This window comes from Cupressus sempervirens, chromosome 5, assembly GCF_028749045.1.
Source record: "Cupressus sempervirens isolate cs-2001-9-10 chromosome 5, ASM2874904v1, whole genome shotgun sequence".
Lineage (NCBI taxonomy): Eukaryota > Viridiplantae > Streptophyta > Pinopsida > Cupressales > Cupressaceae > Cupressus > Cupressus sempervirens.
Genome location: NC_143122.1, coordinates 1022476214 through 1022486169, shown reverse-complemented (window position 1 = coordinate 1022486169; position 9956 = coordinate 1022476214). Strand labels below are relative to the sequence as shown.

General features: G+C 32.7%; 1 pseudogene; it reads left to right on the top strand.

The window, feature by feature from the left end:
- Positions 1–718: 718 nt before the first annotated feature.
- LOC149559418 (importin subunit alpha-1-like) lies at positions 719–2348 on the top strand (annotated as a pseudogene).
- The last annotated feature ends 7608 nt before the right edge of the window (positions 2349–9956 follow it).

Sequence of the window (9956 nt, the reverse complement as noted above, 5' to 3'; positions counted from 1 at the left end):
GATAGATTCATATATAATTTTATTAATTATAAAATTGTCAGTCCATTATTTAGAAAAGCTCAGTAAGTAATGTATTCATGTGCTATATTATTATCAGTATCACAAAGGTATGAGTTTTTGAAGGGTTAAATGATATACTCTAGACACATCAAAAAATAAGTTAGAGAACAAGCCTTGATGTTGAATGATTATGTAGGTGGAGGTTGCACTATTAATGGAAGAGTTAAATGCTCTTGTGAATAATATCTTTGATGTATAGTTCCAGTGATTCAAAATTAATCAATTTTTTCTAACATCTCTAATTGATGTCTAAGTTAAATGATAAAAGAATGACAATGCTCAATAGGGAATCTCTCAAGGATTTAATGGAAGTCTTGAAGTTGACCTACATCTCCAACAACTGTAAGGAATGGCTCCCAGATTCAGTGGTGTCACTGCTTGTAAGATAATTCCCCAATTCCTAAGAAGGGATGGGGTTGGACATATTGCCGCAGTTCCATGACTGATCCCATAAAAGACCTGACTTTGATTTCTCTCTTTATATTGTTTCTACTTGTATTTATTTATTTTTTTCCACATTCTAATGAATCATTGGATGTGATTTTTTACATGCAAAGGGTTGAAAATTATCTGTACTGATTCAATAATATCATTTTTTGAATATCTATTTCCAATAATGTTTGACTACTGATATTTAGTAGAATTTAATGTAAATGTGATGTCTTTTCATAAACACAAAGTTCTGCCAACTCAAGTGGATGGTGAATCTCCCAAATGTAGAGATCTAGTTCTTTCTCATGGTGTTCTCATGCCACTTCTTGCTCAATTGACTAAACATGCTAAGCTTTCATTGTTGAGAAATGTGACATGGACTTTGTCTAATTTCTGTTGAGGCAAACCACAACCAACATTTGAGCAAGTATGTCAATTTACCCACATTTTTTCTTAAAAACTAAGTTTTATATTGTTGTTTGTGTCATGCACTTGTTGAATTATGTTTTCCCCCATACAAAGCTAGCTCTACCTACACTAGAGTGACTTATTCACTCAAATGATGAAGAAGTTCTGACAGATGCTTGTTGGGCTCTTTCTATCTCTCTAATGGTACAAATGATAAAATTTAAGTTGTGATTGAGGCTGGTGTCTTCTATAGGCTTGTTGAGCTTCTAATGTAAGTGTAAATTATTTTTTGGTAATGATAGATAGGTGTTATCATTCTTATTTCTTTTTGTAAGGCTCCATAAATAATGGATTAATCCTTTTTGGCTTGATTTGTATTGTTAATAGATGTTTTTAATGTGCACTATAGCTTTGCTTTGGATTTTTATCAAAAAATCCATGCATGTTTCAGTCACCTCTCTCCATTCCTTCTTATCCTAGCTCTTCGAATAGTGGGTAATATTGTAACTCGTGATGATTTATAGACTCAGGTATACATGTTCATATCATTATTTTTTGTTACATTTACGTACTAATAATTAGTTGTTATACAAGTGTATGCTAGTGTCATTGGACTAATTTCATTTACTTCTATTATGTTTATTTTGTGTAAATTTAGTACATAATCAAAAATTTAGCATTGTTAACCCATAATCATAAGAAGAGCATCAAGAAGGAAGCTTGCTGGACCATTTCAAACATAACTGTTGGCAACAAAGAACAGATTCAGGTCTTTCAATTTATTATCTAGAGTATAGAGCCATAAATGTAGAATGGTGTGAAACTAAGATATTTGAAGGCCTGCTATATATTAACTAATATATTCATTTTCAAGCTGTGATTGATGCAAACATCATTCCTCCCCTAGTTCAACTCCTTCAAACTACTGAGTTTGATATTAAAAAGGAAGTAGCATGGGCCATATCAAATGTTACTTTTGGTGGTACACATGAATAGATTATTTATTTTATTTTTGGACAGCTCACAATAAAATTGTGAATCTACATTGGTGTGGGAGATATTAACATAATTGAATGGGTATAATAATGATAATGATTTACTATAATCATTAATTATATGTTCAAATTTTCATTCTCTTGCATTTAACCTTCAATGCCTACTTTGATTATAATCAAGGATGCATAAAGCCTCTATGTGACCTTTTAGTCTATCTAGATCCAAGGATTATAACTATTTGTCTTGAAGGACTAGAGAACATATTGAAAGTTGGAGAAGAAGAGAAGGACTTTGGTAATATAGGAGGTGTGAATTTATATGCTCAGTATATTGATGATGCTAAAGGACTTGAGAAGATTGAGAACTTGCAAAGTCATGATAACAATGAGATTTATGAGAAATCTATAACAATATTAGAAACATACTAGCTAGAAGATGAAGAAGATGATTAAGCATTACCTATTGGAACTGAGGTTGCTCAACCAACTTTCAATTTCGATGCTAATCAACCAATAGTGCCATCTAGTGCATTTAACTTTGATTGATCAGTTTTTTTTTTTGTTTCCATTTGATATTTGTTATTGTAAAAGCCTCTTTGTTTGCATATTTTTAAATATTAGTTGTTCCTTATTTTCAGGGATTTGAGCTACTACAACATAGGGTGGGGGGCTATGCATTGGGTGTGAAGGATGGTTGTTTCCAATATCTCTTATGTATATATTGGAGTCCATCATTACAAGAAAGATGCTTGGTTTTTGGATGGTTTTGGTGACAAGCTATTTCTGTTGGTATGTCAATCTAACAATGCTAACCAAATCATGTAGACATGAGCTCCTTGGAAATAATGTGTCAGTGGGTCAATATTTCTTGGTTTGGTAGTATAGTTCTCATGTTGTACTATGGTCTCTGTCCATAAGGCTATGTCAAAGCTGCAATAATTAGAAAAATGGACTATCTGAGCCACCATTTGTTCTTTATAGCTTTGTAACAGAGCTTTATGTTGTTTATGTCATGTACTATGTGCTCTTGGCATTTGGACATAGGTCTCAAGGTCATACTAACTCATGTTATGCATGCATTGTATTCATTTAATAGCAAGAAAAAATGATATTGTTTTCTTGAGCATGATAGTGGGTTTACAGGTAAGGATTCTAAAAAGAGACACTTTTAAACTAAGAACTCTTGACACTTGTATTATTACTAAACATAGTGTATGTCTATGTTTTGATTTTTGGTTTTTATGTGTGTGCAAATGGGTCCAATTATTGTACGTATATGTATATGGATGTATCCATAGACTTGGGGTTTTTGTAAGGATTTTTCCTTTTATCATTTGATGTTTTGGCAGTTAGCTAGCTTGTTTGTTTAGGTATTTAAATTCTTAGACTTCATGAAATTATTTTTCTCTACTTATTTAATTAATTGATTGGTTATTGATATATGCATGTGTGTGGTAACTATTTAGGTAGGCATCAATGCATGGTTGTTGCATCCAGCTGGATTTCTATAGGATCGTCCCTCATCCACAAATATTTGTAGTTGTCTAAAATGCAACTAGCCCTATACTTTGGGTATTGGAATTCTTTGTGTGTGGATGTTGGGTGATTATTGTAATTTGTGTGTATCCATCAATAACATCGATTTGGTTTATGTAAGGATTATGTCTCATCCTCTAATATCATAGTTCTAGAAAAGTGAATTCTTAATATAGGTATTTGACATTCTAGTTTCAATGTATATATATTCATGTTGCATTTATTTTATTGGCAATTGTAACATAATGGTTGCTGATATGTGTATCAATGGGATGATTATTATCTCAATAGGTTTCTAACAGGTTGATTGCATTGACTTGGAGTCCATTAGGCATTCTATAAAATAGTTCACATGCCTTACCTATGATTTGACATTTTGCATGCATCATGCACTCTTTCATCCAGCTGATGATGGATTACAGAGAGTGATTTGAAACAATGATGCAAAATGTCAAAACATAGGCAAGGCATGTGAACTATTTTATGGAATGCCTAAAAAAAAATTGACCAACGCTTGGCAGTTTTCTACCAAGCATTGGTCAAAATTTCAACCAATGCTGGCAGTTTTCTACCAAGAATTGTTCAAAATTTTGACCAATGCTGGCAATTTTCCACCAAGCATTGGTTGAAATTTCAAGCAATGTTGTGCAGTTTTCTACCAACATTGGTCAAAATTTTGACCAATGCTTGGCAGAAATTGTGCTGGCAATTTTCAAAGTTTTCAACCATCGTATTGGTCAAAATTTTGACCAACTAGTAAGTTGGTCAAAATTTTGATGAGAAAAATTATGACCAATTGGTTGGTCCAAATTTTGACCAATAATGGTCAAAAAATGAGCCTAAATGTACTAGTGTGCAATCATGTAGCATTTATGATATTGGTTAAATGTTGTGTGTCCTTAATTCATGTCATGTGTCCTTTGCATGTTATCAATTTTACTCAATCAATCCTTTTGACCATGGCTTTAGTCTATCCATCATCATCCCAACCGATTTGCATAATCATCACATTTTCATCAAAGGATACTATCGCATTTATTAATCAAATTGGCCAATCATCTACTAATTTTCTCTATAGGATTAAATAACCCATAATTTAATCCTATATCTTCCCCATCATTTTCATCTCACATTTTCTAATTATTTTTCCTAATTAAATTTTCAATTAATTTATATTCATTAATTTATTTATTTTTCTATGCAAACTATGGAAATTCACAATTTCCTAAGTCATATTTTCCACCATTAATTTCCATTCCTAATTTATATTTGTGTGGATATATGGATTTTTAATTTAGATATTCCACATAATATTGACACAATCTTGACATCATCATGACACATGGGCATCTTACATCATGGATTTTATCCTTACACTTGGCTAAGTTATGTCATAATCCACATATTTGTATTTCCTTATGCACATCTATATTTGACTTCTATTGTCATAGATTCTTGGCTTTAAGTGGGTTTGAGGTGTCACGTGATGCATCATAGATCCTCTTCCATTTTTAGACATTATTAACTTCCAAGTGTCATACAATCTTACATTTGGCATCTTGTGTCATATGTGTCATAGATTCTCAAAGGAATCTCTTACCAAGTCACATATCCAAGGTGACAAGTCCAATGGTCTCATCTTGCATATTGATTATAAATTGGGCATTCTTCCTCTCATTTCCCATCCTAAGTCTTAAGGTCCTAACTTCTTAGTCTCTTGATGCTTCAAATCACTTCTTCTAGTACTCTCATATCATTATCATTATCATAGACTTTTGCTTCCTAATTGTCTGCATTATAGGCAATTAGAGCTACATCATATGGAGAAGAAAGAAGGACATGGGAGCTAGAAATGAAAGAGGGGGTTTTAACTTTGTGTTGCTTTCTTTGTTTATTCAGATTTAATGTTAGGCTAGAGGGTATCAATTTTTTTTTTTTTTTTGAGTTTTCTATTTGCTCATAGTATGTTAGATATTATCCCATTTTTTGGTCCTACAGTAACCAACTATCTCTTGTCTTCATTAGATAGTGCCTTGTCATCTTCAGCCTTTTCTTTATCTTCCTCGGTCTTTTATTTTGTTCAATCACTTCACATAGCTTCACTACTTGAATTTCATGTTCTCTTTTCATTTCTCTAAATTCTTCATTCAAGGTATTGTTCCTCTCCAATAGATTTTCAATTTTTGCATTATATTCATTGGATCTTTCTTCATCAAATGGTTATTCAACAGTCTCTTCTTTGTATTGGGTGTCATTTTTTTGTATTTCCATATCTTTCTTTCTTTTCAAGAATTTCCCTAATATTTCCTTTACAGCCTTGACTTGTTCATAAGAAAGTTGAACATCAATCTTCTAGTTCTCAATGACCTTTCCCAATTTGTAGGATTCTATCTTTAAGATATTTAACTCCCAAGTAGTTAGAATTTTTCCATGAGTACATTGCTCTAATACCAATCGTTGGAAATGTAATAAGAAATGTGTGAGACTAAGAGGGGGGTGAATCAACACTACTCAATCTTTACACTCTAATTCACCTCCAAAACTTTGTAAGTAATCATACTCTTCACACAAATGCACACATACACTCATGCGATGAACTAGATCATAGACCCTAATTAAGTAGATGATTAGGTGAACCTTCTAGATCCAAATAAATGATTTAGAATCAATAATTTTTCCTCTTAGTTCTTGCATTATTTTGATTGGTGGATTCTCTTACCTAGGTATTAATGATCTTCCTTTAAACACATAATCACCTCCTTGATTAACACCTTGATCTTTAGAAACACACTTCCAATTCCATAAAAATTGTTAACATAACATTTTCTATCATTCCAAACAAATATGTTAAATTGTGTTGTGAGGCACTTATATCACACTGACACTCAGCATAAATTGTTTCTTCATGTTGTTAATCGACCTTAGTTGTGCTCAACATGAATTGACTACCTCAACATCTATATCACTTGATGTCAACTAATATCCGTGACAAACTCAAAATTTACTAGAGTACTTGATGACCACTAGCTCATTGGTAGTAACTACTACTTGGCACATGACTAGGAATATTCACAAGTATTCACTCTTTACCTTGACCTATATAGGATGGCTCAATCATAGTGATGACCTTACTTCTCTAGTATTGATCTTTTCCTTTCCATTGTTTACCTCAAAATTTGGCATTGGTGCTTGGTTCATATAGTCCTTACTTAGATGATCAACCTTTTGACAATTGAACATATTCATCCAAAATTCCTCTAGTTACTAGATCTTCCTCTAAGATGTATCCTAGCATAATTTTCTACAATGTGTCTATAATTTCCATAATATTGACAATTTACCCAAGTATTGTAATCTCAATTTATGGTATCACCTTGCTTAGGTGTTTTGTCTTGACCTTTAGGTGTCTAATTATTCATTCCCTTAGATCTACAATCTTGTGACCTATGACCATAATTCTGACATGTATAATAGTAACCTTTGAATCTAAAACTAGTTGGTTCCTAGTTGACTTTTGATCTACACTCATGTGCTTGATGATCTTGTTTATTTTAAGTAAAGCAATAATCATTGAATTTAGGTTTAGGGTTTGACTTACTAATCCTTCTCCTGCAAACATTTGTTGTATGACCTAGTTTTGCATAGTGATAACATGTAGGCTTCTTATTCTTTGGCTTTGTATTTGCATTCCTTTGTTCTCCTTTCTTTGATGATTGTCCTTGCTTGGCACCTAGTAGAAACTCAACATAGCCTAGTCCATAGGTGCCATGAGGTGTCATTGGTGCATTAATCTACTCATTAAGAAATCTCATAGCCTCTTTAGGTTTATTCAACCTCTCAAAAATTCCTTTTCAACTTTCAACTTATTTATCAGTCTGTCATTCTTAGATTTCAAATTTACAATATCCAACTCTTTTCATGGAATCTTATAATTTTCACTTAGTAACTAATTGAGAATATCAAACTGATTGTGTATTAGCTTTTACACTTCACTGATCATTTCATCAAGTCTTGTAACCAACTATCTCTTGTCTTCATCAATGAGTGCCTTATCATCTTCAACCTTTTCTTTATCTTCCTCAGCCTTTTTCTTTTGTTTGATCACTTCACATAGCCTCACAAAAGTGATTATTCCTCTCCAAAAGATCTACAATTATTGCATTAGATTCACTAGATTTTTCTTCATCAAATAGCTCTTCAACAGTCTCTTCTTTGTATTGGGTGTCCTTTTGTTGTATTTCCATATCCTTCCTTCTCTTCAAAGATTACCTTAATATTTCTTTTACAACCTTGACTTGTTCATAAGAAACTTAAACATCAATCTTTTGGTTCTCAATGATCTTTCCTAGTTTGTAGGATTCCATCTTCAAGATCTTTAACTCCCAAGTAGTTAGAATTTTTCCAAGAGTACACTTCTCTTATACCAATTGGTGGAAATATAATAAGGAAAGTGTGATACTGAGAGAGGGGGTGAATCAGCACTATACTCAGTCTTTACATTCTAATTCACCTCTAAAACTTTGTAAGCAATCAGAATCTTCACATAAACGAACTTGTACACTCATGCATCGAACTAGGTCATAGGCCCTCCTTAAATAGATGATTAGGTGAACCTTTTAGATCCAAATCAATGAGATAGAATCAATCATTTTTTTGCTTAGTCCTTGCATTATTTGATTGGTGGATTCCCTTACTTATGGATCAATGATCTTCCTTTAAATACGTAATCACCTCCTTGATTACCTCCTCAATCTTCAAAAACACACTTTGAGCTTGATAAAAACTGTTAACATAAGATTTTGTGTCATTCCAAACAAAACTATTAAATTATGTTTCTTGGCACTTGCATCACAATAATGCTTGGCATAAATTATTTCCTCATGTTGTTAATCGGCCTTAACTGTACTCGGCATGAATTGAATAACTCAACCTCTATATCAATCAATGTTAACTCATATCCCTAACAAACTCAACATTCACTAGAGTACTTGACAACCATTAGCTCATTGATAGTAACTACTTCTTGGCACAAGACTTGGAATATTTATAAGGCTTCACTCTTTAGCTTGACCTATATAGGATGGTTGGGTCACAATGATGACCTTACTTCTTTAGTATTGACCTTTTCCATTCTATTGTTTACCTCAACATTTGGTGTTGGTGCTTGGTTCATATAGTCCTTTCTTAGATGACTGACCTTCTAAAAATTGAAACATATTCATCCAAAACTCCTATTACTAGATCTTCCTCTAAGATGTATCGTAACACAATCTGCTACAATATGTCTATACTTTCCATAATATTGAAAATTTACCCAGGTATTATAATCCCAATTTATGGTATCACCTTGCTTAGGTTCTTTGTCTTAACCTTTAGGTGTCCAATTTTTCTTTTCCTTAGATCTGCAATCTTGTGACTTACGACCATACTTTTGACATGTATAATAATAACCTTTAAATCTAGAAGTAGTTGGTGCCATATTGACTTTTGATCTACATGTGCGTGCTTGATGACCTTGAATGTTGCAAGTAAAGAAATAAACATAGAATTTAGGTTTAGGGTTGGACTTACTAATCTTTCTCCTACAAAAATTTGTTGTATGGCCTAGTTTTCCATAGTGATAGCAAGTTGAACATCAATCTTTTGGTTCTTAATGATCTTTCCTAGTTTGTAACATTCCATCTTCAATATCTCTAACTCCTAAGTGGTTAGACTATTTTCTAAGAGTGCGTTGTGTTGGGACTCAAAATTGAATCCCCAATTTTGAGTACCATTGAAAACTAATGCCCTATAAGAACTTTTTAATGCATGTGCACCCAAATATCCTTGTGTATTTTAAGAGGTGTTTAATTTTTCTAAAACCTTCCATTCATTATATCCACTCATTCCATGAAGATAAATTTCCATTTTGAGCCATTTTGTGAAGTCTTGTTTTTAGCAATTTCAAAATCTGCATTTTTGCCTGTGTCAAATAGCGACAGGAGGTCATGTTTGCAATTGAATATATCACACCCATTAATGTTTCACGAATCACTACTTTAGGAGTTTTTAGTGTCCATACTAGAGAACCTATATTTCAGATTTTGAGTCATTTCAAATCTATTTGACTAGGTTTTGAGTCCCTCAAAGTTGGTCATTTACTGTTGTCATGTTGATGTAAATTATTCTGAATTCTGGGAGGCCCTATTTGACTTGTTATAACTTCGAACCAGTTGACTGAAATAAAAAAATTCCTTTTGCATTGAATTTTAGAGGTTAGAGACTTGCTATGTTTTAGTTTTGAGCTTATCACAATTCTATTTGATCAGTTTTTCAACATGATTCCAAATGCAATTTGTAACTTTTTACTGGTGTCAATAAATGTAGATTGGTCAGTACCCTTGTTCATGATGTCATTTGAATCCATGATATGTGAGATCAATGGATTGAACCACTACATTCTACTCTAAAAATACTTTAAGTGTACCAATTTCCAAGTCTTGACGAATCTGTATGCACACTTTCCCAGGTCCATTCCATTTGCAA